Genomic DNA, 12,330 nt, shown 5'->3' on the forward strand with positions numbered 1-12,330 from the left:
AATCCTGATAGGAGCCGCACATGTCTCGTTCACAGGGCACACCAGATAAGTCAAGCTACGAGTAAAACCAGGCCTCGAGTTTCCCTGAGGTGGCCCCGCAGGCTGCTCGGTTCGGACCAACACTCGAAGGAGCACTGTCCCGGGGGGGTTAAATAAAGATGACCCTCGGGCTCGCGAAAACCCAAGGGAAAAAGGCTTAGGTGGCAAATGGTAAAACCAAGGTTGGGCCTTGCTGAAGGAGTTTTAGTCAAGGCGAACTGTCAAGGGGGTCCCATAATCACCCAACCGCGTAAGGAACGCAAAACTCAAGGAACATAACACCGGTATGACAGAAACTAGGGCAGCAAGAGTGGAACAAAACACCAGGCATAAGGCCGAGCCTTCCAACCTTTACCAAATATATAGATGCATTAATTAAATAAGACATATTGTGATATTCCAAAATATCCATGTTCCAACATGGAACCAACTTCAACTTCACCTGCAACTAGCAACGCTATAAGAAGGGATGAGAAAAAGCGGTAACTTAGCCAAACAACAGTTTGCTAGGAAAGGATGGTTAGAGGCTTGACATGGCAATATGGGAGGCATGATATAGCAAGTGGTAGGTAGCGCAGCATGGCAATAGAGCGAACAACTAGCAAAGCAAAGATAGAAGTGATTTCGAGGGTATGGTCATCTTGCCTGCAAGGTTCTCAGAGTTGTCGAAAGCTTGATCCTCGTAAGCGTACTCAACAGGTTCCTCGTTCACGAACTCGTGTCCCGGCTCTACCCACAGCAAGAAAACAAGAAATGGAACCAAAATCAATCACGGGAAAAGCACAAGCAACATGATGCAATACATGAATGATATGCGAGATACGATATGCGATGCGTATGCGTGCTCCGGAAGAAAAAGGATGAACAAGGCAGTAACTTGGCAAACCAAGTATGCCACTGGAAAGATGAGATGATTTTGGTCGAAATCGATATAAAGATCACCGGGAACGGATGCACGGTTTGCAAATGGCAAGCAAAACAGGGATGACACGATTATGCGATTAACAGCATGATAGCACTTAGAATGCATCAAGAAACTATGTTACAGCACTCCAACATAGCAAAAAAGCACATGGCAGTAATCTACAGGAGATGCTTGACAAAAGATGAACACTGAGCTACGGCTAGATCACACCATAACAGGTTCAAACAAGCATGGCAAAAGTGCAAAAGATATCAGGTTAACAGACTTGGTGAAATTACTGGACATGGCATAAACAGCATCAGGTAGCAATGTTCAGATTAAGAAAAACACATGCTACAGGAACTTAATATAGCAAAACAAGGCATGGCATGAATCTACTAAATGCATAGAACAAAAGTCCCTTACTGACCATGAGCCAAAAAGGATCAGAAGATATGATGGCACCCATGTAAACATAGCAAGTTTCGGTAATAGGTTTCAGACTTAGCAGAGAACAGATCATGGCAGTAACAGTAATATGAAGGCATCTTTGTGAGCTTGATTCACTCAACACAAGGCAACTCATGACAAAAAAAGCATACCTACAGCAAGATGGCATGTTTATGAAGCTATCCATTGCAAGAGAAAATACATAGCATGAATGGATCAACTACAACAACCTTGGCAAAATTGTATATCATGTTAACAATCTGCCAGGAACATTTTATAGCAAAAGTAGAGCAAGATTAAGACATGCTATGGCACTCCATAATTGCAAAAAGGGGCATGTATGGATAGAGCACAACTATATCTACAAAACATCCTTACTGAACATGCCCAAAAGAAGCATGGATTGCTCTGTAGCCACATGGATACATGGCAACAAAATACCAGCAGTGACAGACTTGGCAAAAATCCCAAGTCCCTGAAAACAGAAACATCACGAAGCCTAGTTTGCATGCTTGTGCTAGTCACCACATAGATCACAAAAATACATGGCATACACCCCTGTAAAGATGGCATGGTATAGATCAAAACACCTGTAGAGCTCATGCCCATAAGATGCACACATCAATTGCAACAAAAATAACAAATCACCAAGTTCTGATAGGTAACAGCAGTTAACATCATATAGCACTCTTGCACCAGAGATTTGGGCATCAAGATGGACTCAAACGAGCATGGCACAATGGAACAAAATGAAGAGCATCTCGTGATGAACATTTCGATATATTACACGAACGAAACGGGGCTATGATCACGGAGTTATGGTGCGTCAAAAAATGCAACAGAATGCAATATTTTAGGACTTGAGAGAATTTCGGGGGAGGGAAAAAGTCAACCTCTCGGTTCCAGATCCAGATCGGGCGCGGCTCGTGGATCGAGTACGGCCGGAGTTTGGGCGCGCGGCGGCCGGAGCTGGAGAGGAGAGGGGGGATGGCGGCGGCCGGAGCTCGGGGTCGGGGTCGCCGGAGAGGGGCCGGAGGAGCTCGAGGGAGGGCCGGAGGCGCGGAGGCGACGGCGTGGGGAAGCCGGGGCGCGTGGGCGGCGGACAGGCGGCGGGGCGCCGGAGCTCGCCGGCTTGGGCGCGGCGGACGGCGGGGGCGACGACCGGGAGGAGGACGGAGCGGCGGGTGGCCGCGGGAGGGCGCGGTGGAGGAAGCCAGGCGGCAGCGGGCGAGGAGACGGGCCACGGGGGCCCCGCGCGGGCCGAGCGGGCCGCGGGCGGCGGCGCCGGCGGCTGCAACGTGGCAGGCGCCCGTTGGCTCGGGGCAGCGGCGGCAAAGCGTCCGTCCGGACCGGACGTGTCCGGCGGCGCGCGGAGGACGAAGGCTAGGGTTTGGACCCGGAATTCTCGGGGGAGGGGTGTTTATATAGGTAGAGGGAGCTAGGAGACTCCAAATGGAGTGCGGTTTTTGCCCACACGATCGTGATCGAACGACCGAGAGCATGGAGGGGGCTTAGATGGATTATTGGGCTGTTTGGAGGGGGGTTTTGCTGCAACACACAAAAGGACTTTGCAGTTACGCGGTTAACCGTTGGAGTATCAAACGACCTCCAAATGGAACGAAACTTGACAGGTGGTCTACCGGTGGTATACCAAGGCCACTTGGCAAACCTCGGTCCATTCCGAGAACGTTTTAACACCCGTTCACGAAAAGAAATAAGAGGGGTGCGCCGGTGTACGTGGGAGTGTCAGATCGCAAAACGGACAACGGGGAAAATGCTCGGATGCATAAGACGAACACGTATGCAAATGCAATGCACATGATGACATGATATGAGATGCATGACATGAACAAAATGCAAAATGAGAGACAAAACCCAACCACGGAAGGAATATCATAACACATAGCCGAAAATGGCAAGAGTTGGAGTTACAAATATGGAAAGTTACATCGGGGGTGTTACAGCAGGGGTCTGGGCCGGTGGTCGCTGGCGGTTCGAGAAAGATCGTCAACAGTGACTGGCGGGAGGTAGACGAAGGCCATCTGCCCGTTCCTTATAGATCGGACGGTTCATTAAAAAAATCGACTGACCTATTTATTTTCAGTCGACTGTTATCTTAGATATGACCACATGTGGTGGTGTGCTGGAGGAGTACCTGTATTTCCTGTGCTCATATATTACAAAATCATATGGAGTAGAATCTAATTTTGTTTGCCATGCAATGTTGTAGAGCTATCATATGTCTCCTGTCATTTATTTTTCTGCCACCTGCTATCTGCTACTTTTACAGTGCACTAGTTCTGAACACACTTCACCCTTACTCTCACTATTGTGTTTTTATGCAAGGGTATTTCAGACTCTGCTGCCATGAGAGAAGCCAAAAAGAAAAGAGAGAAGTCGCTCCATCTTCGTGTGCGGGTAGGCAAGACACGTTACAGCGCTATAAAGGGTGCAGTGTCAGCAGATGGAGACGGTAAATGTAGCTCTGGAGTTGATAACCTCGCTCGCAATGAACCACCATCCCAGGTGCTTGCTTTAACTTTGCGGTGTCATATGTGGTTGCATGTTCCATACGGTGTCTAGCTTGTATTCAAAAGTCCGAAGTCGGTAAGATAAGGAAAGATATTTTTTTACATGAACCACCATCCCGTGAGCACCAAAAGACAAATAGCTAGTCAGGGCACTGGCCGAGCCAGTGACAAGCCCAGCAAAGATAGGCATCACCTGGAAGCCAACTAAAAAGCTGTGATGGTGGCGAAGCAGCCCGCCTCCCACTAGGCTCTCAGGTCCTAGATGATCATGCTCACCACTCCAGCCGGATGTCTAGCTTGTATTGCTTCCAATTTGGTTAAATTGCATCTGCTTAGCTTACACATTATACCTTTGAATATGACATGCCTTTCTGTTTTTGGTACATACTAGTACATCCGTGTATTAACCATGTTCTTACATCAAACTAATGTTCTTGTGTATCCCTCATCAATCACTTATGACGAGGCAGGCAGGCAAGGGGACTACTCCTCATTTAAAGAATGCAGCGTCAGCCTCCCGACATGATTCTCAAGAAACAAAAATGCTAGATGAAGATAGTGAACGTAGCTCTGTAGTTGATTACAACATTTCCCCTACACTAGCATCGCATGTGCTTGCTCTAACTTGGCAGCGTGATATGTGGTTGCATGTTGCATATGGTGTATAGATTGTAATTCTTCCAATCTGGTTAAACTGCATGTGCTAGTCTGCTTAGCTTATACATTATACCTGTTAATGTGACATGCCTTCCTGTATTTAGTACATAGTACATCTGTCTATTAAGCATGTCCTTACATAAAACTATTGTTTTTTTTGTATCCCGCACCAATCAACATGACGAGACACCTTTAGTATATGCAGTGCGATATTAGTTGCATCTTTCATATGATTTATAGCATGCGCTGCTTCTAATTTGTTGAAATTCCATTTATGATGGGACGCTTTTAACTTGGCAGAGTCATATTGGTTGCATCTTTCCTGTGGTGTCTAGCTTGCATTGCTTCTTATTTGCTGGAATGGTTTCCGCTTAGTTTACACAAACAGTTGTGAACATGCCATGCCGTCCTATTTTTCGTACATATTCCATCCTGGTATCATGTGTTTGCCTTACATCAAAGTAGTGATTGTCAGTATCATGCATGAATGAGTTCTGAAGAGAGAATTTTATTGCTTTTTCTTGTCAGTTTTACTTGACAATTCAAAATCAATAAAGCGGAAGGAAGTTAGCAAGGCAGCGGATAAAGGTGCTCCTTCCGAACGGAGGGCCTCTACAGTTTCTACTCCTCCACACCCCCAAGATGATTTCCAAGACAACACATGCATAGACACTCAACAAAGCTGTGTTTATGATGAGCACGTCTCCCCTAGTGCAGCATCACCGGTGCTTTCTCTAACTTGGCACTGTTATATGTGGTTGTATGTTATGTGTGATGTCTAGCTTGTATTGCTTCTAATTTTGTTGAATTCCATCTGCTTACTTTACACATTATACTTGAATAAGACACGTGTTCCTGTTTCTAGAACATACAATATCTGTCTATCACACCATGTTCTTACATCAAATTACTACTGTTGTGTAACCTGCAACAATCACTTATCATAAGACACGTTTGACTTCGGAGTGTGATACAGGTTACATCTCACATTCTTTTCTAGCTTGTACTACTAATTTGTTGAAATGGCACTTATGACGAGACAGTTTTAACTTGGTAGAGTGATATTCGTTGCATCTTTCATATGGTGTCTAGCTTTCATTGCTTCTAATTTGTTGAAATGCCTTCTCCTTAGTTTACACATCATAAGCTGTGAATATGCAATGTTGTGAATATGCAATGGCACTAATGAAGAGAGACCTCTAACATGGTAGTGTGATGTTGTTTGCATCTTGCATATGATTTATTTCTTGTACTGCTTCACATTTGTTTAAACGCCATTTATGATGAGACACTGTTAACTTGGCAGAGCGATATTTGTAGCATCGTTCATATGGTGTCTACCTTCCATTGCATTGCTTCTAATTTGGTGAAATGTCTTCTTCTTAGTTTACACATCATAGTTCTGGTTATCTCTTCCGTCCTGTTTTTCATACATATTACATCCTCCTATCATGTGGTTGTCTAACATCAAAGTTCAGTTCGTCTGCATCACGCATCAATTTTTTCTGAAGAACTAAATTGTTATTCGTTTTTCTTGTCGGCTTGACTTCACATGGCACAGAGAAAGAGGAAGAAACATAGAATGGCAGGGAATGAGAAGCTGATGAATCTTGTAGATTCTGCTGGTACTGATGGTGCAATAGAAGGTCAAAGTCCAGCGGAAAATTCTACAAACACGGCATCCCATACTACACGAGTTGCAAAAAAGGCCAAACAGAAACAAATAGCTGCCACCAAACAAGCAGAGACAACCCTAGTTCTTGCAACACCTACCACAGTACTACCAGCTGCACGACTTACTCGTGCGTCAACTGAGCTAGCAGCACGTTCCCAAGCTCCCTTGCCACCTGACACTACTTCCCAAGCACTCTTGACACAAGCCGAGTTGGCAATATCAGATGAACCTTGTGAGCTTCAACAGCAAGAAGGTAGTTGCTGGAGTCAAGTTACAGTTGCATGCTTCTTTATATGTAGTCTCACAGTTTGATGTACACTAACACTTCCTATGTTCGTTGTTGGACTAGCACCTAGGCACAAGAGGAAACAAACATCAGGGATAATGCTCGATAGGTTAACTAAATCTAGAGGAGGAAGAATTGAGATCCGTTTTGAGGCAGGTTTAAAAAGGCCACGTGATGCTACAGAGTCAGCCAAGTTAGTATCAGAGGCAGCGGTTGCCGTTAGGTGTCATGTACGTATCCTCCCAACATGGATTCAGTACAGGAATGACAAAGATGAAACCCAGTTCAACACCTTCCTCGACCATTTATCTGTAAGTATGGTTATGTATGGAAACTAGTAATATCGTCTTGCTTTGTCCCATACTTTCTAGGTTGCTGATAATGAGATTCCCATAATTTTCAACAGATGAGGTTTAAGTTGGATAGCCAAGATGATGCAACCAGACAAGCTTGCACCCATGTTTTCAAGTTTGCTCTGCGACAGTATCGGTATAACTTGAGGAAAACTCACTTTGAAGGCAAGGCTAACAGTGAACTTTCCCAAACATCTCCAGTGGAAAATATATCGGATGAAGACTGGAGGGGCCTTGTTAAACACTGGTCTGATCCGAAGTATCAGGTACATTATATATATGTGATCAGATCACATGTTGAAGTCCTATTTACGCATGTGCCACACAAATCTATCTTCTTGTAGGTGAACTGTTCAAAGAACAAGGCCAACCGTACGAAAGTGAAATTCCAACAGACGACAGGATCTCGTAGCTATATTGCACACTGCGAGGCTCTTGTAATTAGCTTTTGTTTCACTCTTTTCGCTGTACCATATTATCAGATCTATATTGACTTGTTCGAAATGCAGAGGAAAGCCCGCAAGGACCAAAAAGTACCTGAACCAAATGTTGTGGAAATCTTCAAGGACTGTCACACCAGCAAGAAGAAGGGCATGACTACACCAGTCAAAGCCTCTGTAGTAAGTCCTTAATCCTCATGCCTTTTAACTACTACTTACTCTGACTTGTGCCTTGAACTGCATGGTTTGCAGCCAATGTCTATTACTCTTTTCAATTTTATACACAATTGTCTTAGCGTATCATTGCACCTTACAAGGTTTAAAAGAGAGGAGTGATGTTCCTTTGATCTTGACCCGTAATCTAGTTCCGTGCTGGACTTGCCCACACAACGTTACAATTGCCTGTTTGTCTGTTCTCAGTTGTTTTGTGATATGAATGATGTCATACTATGCTTACCGTATTATAAACTTCGTCTCTTTATCCTTAGCCCTCAATACAATGTGAAGAAATAGACAATACATTAGCGATGGTACATGGTCATATGTTTGGAACCTGGTTTTATTATGTACTTTGCAATAAAATACAACTAATATTTTACATGGGTTCACCAGAATAAGTTCTGTATATAGACCAAATCTATTTTGTTTTGTTTTGCTGCCTCCTTAATATCTTCTGTTCTGGTACTACTAATGTAAAACCTCAACTTTTTAGCAAGCTATGGAAAAAATGGTGGAACCGCCACCTTCTGAAGGTGGCGAGGCAACTATAACCGCAATGTCAGCTCTTGCTGCAGTGGGTCAGTACCTGTCCACTAACAGTGCCAAAAGCACGTTCATGTGTAATACTGGGTTGGTTGTTAAGGCAATATCGTCCAAACTGCCTCATGATCAAGATATGCAAGCTCAAAGCAATGTTGTATCTGCGCTCCAGACACAAGTCCATTCCCTAACAGAGACCCTTTGTGAAACAAGGAGAAACATTGCTCAATGTCGTCAAGATATGCATGGTTTTGAAACCAGACTATCAGACATTTGCTATGTTGTTCAGGAGCCTAGGGGAAATGAAGGCGAGGGTTATGGTGCTCCATCGGACAATACAGCATGAAAACGTAACAGTCAGGTCAAATGAACTGAGCTTCTGAACTTCTGGTGGTGCATTTATCTGCTAGACTGTTAAGTTTTATGCCAACCTTCCTTTTGTTATATAGTTGTAATTTGTTTTGGTGCGATACAAAATTTATTCTTAACATGCAGCCACCGGCTGAAGAAAATAGCAAGCCATTTTTGTATAGTGTAGGGTGTTCCCTATATTTGCACTGGTGGCGATCTTTGATGCCTAGTGGATGTAATCTGTGCAATCGCCTTAGTACCCTAGCATTAGTTTCGGCTTATTTATTTCCTAGTCTTCTTTTTCCCTGGTTTGCTAGTGGCCGCAACTACCATGGGCCATATACGGGCCTTAGGATCCATGGGTCTCCTACGGGCCGTCGATAAATGGGCCTGTAATCGGTGGGCCTCGGGCCGTCGGATAAATGGGTCTACATGGGCCGTAATCGGGCGTAATTGGTATCGGCCCAGCACGGTAACAGGCCGTAGGACAGCAAAGGCTTAATTCTATCACAGGCATAATGGGTCGTTAATGGGCCAGAATATAGGACGGGCTAGAAACGGCGCAACGGGTTAACAGGCCAGAACCGGGCCGACTCTTGCCATGGGCCGAATTTGGCCCATTAGGGTAACAGGCCAGTAACGGGCCGACTCTTGCCATGGGCCGAATTTGGCCCATTAGGGGAACAGGCCAGTAACGGGCGGACTCTTGCCATGGGCCGAATTTGGCCCATTAGGGGAACAGGCCAGTAACGGGCCGGAAGTAACCGAGGGCCGAAAAGGAGCCCAAGAACGTATGGGCCGTCAATAGGCCGAAAGCTAACACGGGCTGGAAACGGCCTATGTAAATCACGGGCCATTAACGGGTATAAAGAAAATTACTGTTCATTATGGGCTAGAGTCACCGTGGGCCTGTAAAGGGCCGAAAGATACGAAGGCCTCATATGGGCCGAAAGACGTCGTGGGCCATACATGGGCCGAAAGTCAAATGGGTTGGTGTTATATTCGACGGCCCACATGACGTTGTTGGGCCGATTTCCTTTAGGGCCTAACGGGCCGTGAGTTAATGGGCCGTAAAATGGGCTATTTGCGAAGAGACCGTTAACGGGCTTTTCATGGGCCAGCCCGTTAACTTTTTGACCAAGTCAAACGGGCCGGCTTTGTAAGCTAAATGGGCCAGTGGTGGGCCATGGCACGTGTCGACATATCATAGGCGCCTATCTGACCCACTGACGAGCTGACACGTGTTTCGTCCGGCCAATAAGAATTTTACACGTGGAAATTTCCCATTGGTCGGGGCTGTTAACGGGTTATCGGATCCAAAACCCGACCCGATAGCTTAACGGCGTTCCGTTATGGTGGATACCACGTGTCGGTCACCCTTGACGAAATCACTTCTATGACGCGCGATTTATCGTCATGGAAGTGGACACTTCCGTGATGATAATTTTGGTAATGTCATGGAACACTTCTACGACAACACAGGTATGAGTATCTTGACACTGTCACAAAATCGTCATGGATGTACATGCATGACAAAAAACGCGACCTACTGTGACAAACACGTATCATCACGGAAGTGTATTTTTTTTGTAGTGTGGAGCGGCTTCTCCAGATCGGCGACCTTGGCAAGGGCCGCCTTTAGCTTGGCGTCCTTATCCTCAGCCGACTTCACGACCTCCTCACGGCGCTGGGTCTCACCCTGCCAGGTCTCCTCCGTCGTGGCCACCAGCGCCTTCAAGAGCTCCACCTCGGCCTGGAGCTGCCCCTTGTCGTCGGCCAGCTTGCCGCGTTGCTGGCCTGCCTCGGCAAGGGCTCGCTGCGCCTCCACAACCTTAGCGGCCTCTGCCTTGAGGCTCTCCACCTCGGCATCAAGACGGCCCTTGTCGCCCGCCAGCTGCTCCTGCAGCTGGCTGGCTTCATCGAGCGTCTGCCGGGCTCCCGTCGCCTCCGCCCTTGCCTGCTCCACCTCGGCTCCAAGCCGACCGATGTCAGCAACAAGCCGGTCGTAGTGGAAGCCGGACCGGATCAGCCGGGTCCTCCAAGACAGCACCTCGGCTGCAGAAGAGAGACTTAGAAACAAAGTACTACTTTAAGATCTGACCGAACTGCTACGCAGTTGGCCCGAATCTCGGGGGCTACACCTAGTGGGTGCGCTAGCGCGGCCCCACTAAAAAAGAGCATGCAAGAGAAATACCTGCCGCGACACGGAGCTCCTCCTCCTTGGCGGCGAGCCATTCCTTAAGACGCCGGTGCGTCTCGAGGAGCCGGTTGAAGACACCGACCCGGTAGGAGTCCAGTTGCTGCAGAAAGCGATAATCAATACAAGACAGCAAGATAAGATTCGACCCAACTGCTACGCAGTTGGCCCGAATCTCGGGGGCTACACCCAGTGGGTGTGATGTCCCACAAGTATAGGGGATCTATCGAAGTCCGATCGATAAGTAAGTGTGTCCAACCCAACGAGGAGCAGAAGGAAATGATAAGCGGTTTTCAGCAAGGTACTCTTTGGAAGTACTGAAATAAGTGGTAACAGATAGTTTTGTGATAGAATAATTTGTAACGAGCAACAAGTAACAAAAGTAAATAAAGTGCAGCAAGGTGGCCCAATCCTTTTTCTAGCAAAGGACAAGCCTGGACAAACTCTTATATAGAGAAAAGCGCTCCCGAGGACACATGAGAATTATCGTCAAGCTAGTTTTCGTCACGTTCATATTTATTCGCGTTCGGTACTTTGATAATTTGATATGTGGGTGGACCGATGCTTGGGTGCTGTTCTTAATTGAACAAGCATCCCACTTATGATTAACCTCTATTGCAAGCATCCGCAACTACAACAGAAGTATTAAGGTAAACCTAACCATAGCATGGAACATATGGATCCAAATCAGCCCCTTACGAAGCAATGCATAAACTAGGGTTTAAGCTTATGTCACTCTAGCAACCGATCATCTACTTATTACTTCCCAATGCCTTCCTCTAGGCCCAAATAATGGTGAAGTGTTATGTAGTCGACGTTCACATAACCCCACTAGAGGATAGACAACATACATCTCATCAAAATATCGAACGAATACCAAATTCACATGACTACTAATAGCAAGACTTCTCCCATGTCCTCACGAACAAACGTAACTACTCACAAGCATATTCATGTTCATAATCAGAGGGGTATTAATATGCATATAAGATCTGAACATATGATCTTTCACCAAATAAACCAACTAGCATCAACTACAAGGAGTAATCAACACTACTAGCAACCTACTAGTTCCAATCCCGGACTTGGAGACAAGAATTGGATACAAGAGATGAACTAGGGTTTTGAGAGGAGATGGTGCTAGTGATGATGTTGATGGAGATTGCCCTCTCCCGATGAGAGGAGCGTTGGTGATGACGATGGCGACGATTTCCCCCTCCCGGAGGGAAGTGTCCCCGGCAGAACAGCTCTGCCGGAGCCCTAGATTGGTTCCGCCAAGGTTACGCCTCGTGGCGGCGGAGTCTCGTCCCGAAAGGTTGCTTATGATTTTTTCCATGACGAAAGACTTCATATAGCAGAAGATGGCCACCGGAGAGCCAACAGGGGGCCCACGAGGCAGGGGGCGCGCTCTAGGGGGTAGGGCGCACCCCCCACCCTCGTGGCCAGGTGGGGCCCCCTCTGACGTACTTCTTCCGCTCAATATTTTTTATTATTTCCAAAAAATAACTTTCGTGGAGTTTCAGGACTTTTAGAGTTGTGCTGAATAGGTCTCTAATATTTGCTCCTTTTCCAGCCCAGAATTCCAGCTGCCGGCATTCTCCCTCCTTATGTAAACCTTGTAAAATAAGAGAGAATAGGCATAAGTATTGTGACATAACGTGTAATAACATCCTATAATGCAATAAATA

The sequence above is a fragment of the Aegilops tauschii genome, chromosome 7 (genome assembly GCF_002575655.3).
Source record: "Aegilops tauschii subsp. strangulata cultivar AL8/78 chromosome 7, Aet v6.0, whole genome shotgun sequence".
NCBI classification, from domain to species: domain Eukaryota; kingdom Viridiplantae; phylum Streptophyta; class Magnoliopsida; order Poales; family Poaceae; genus Aegilops; species Aegilops tauschii.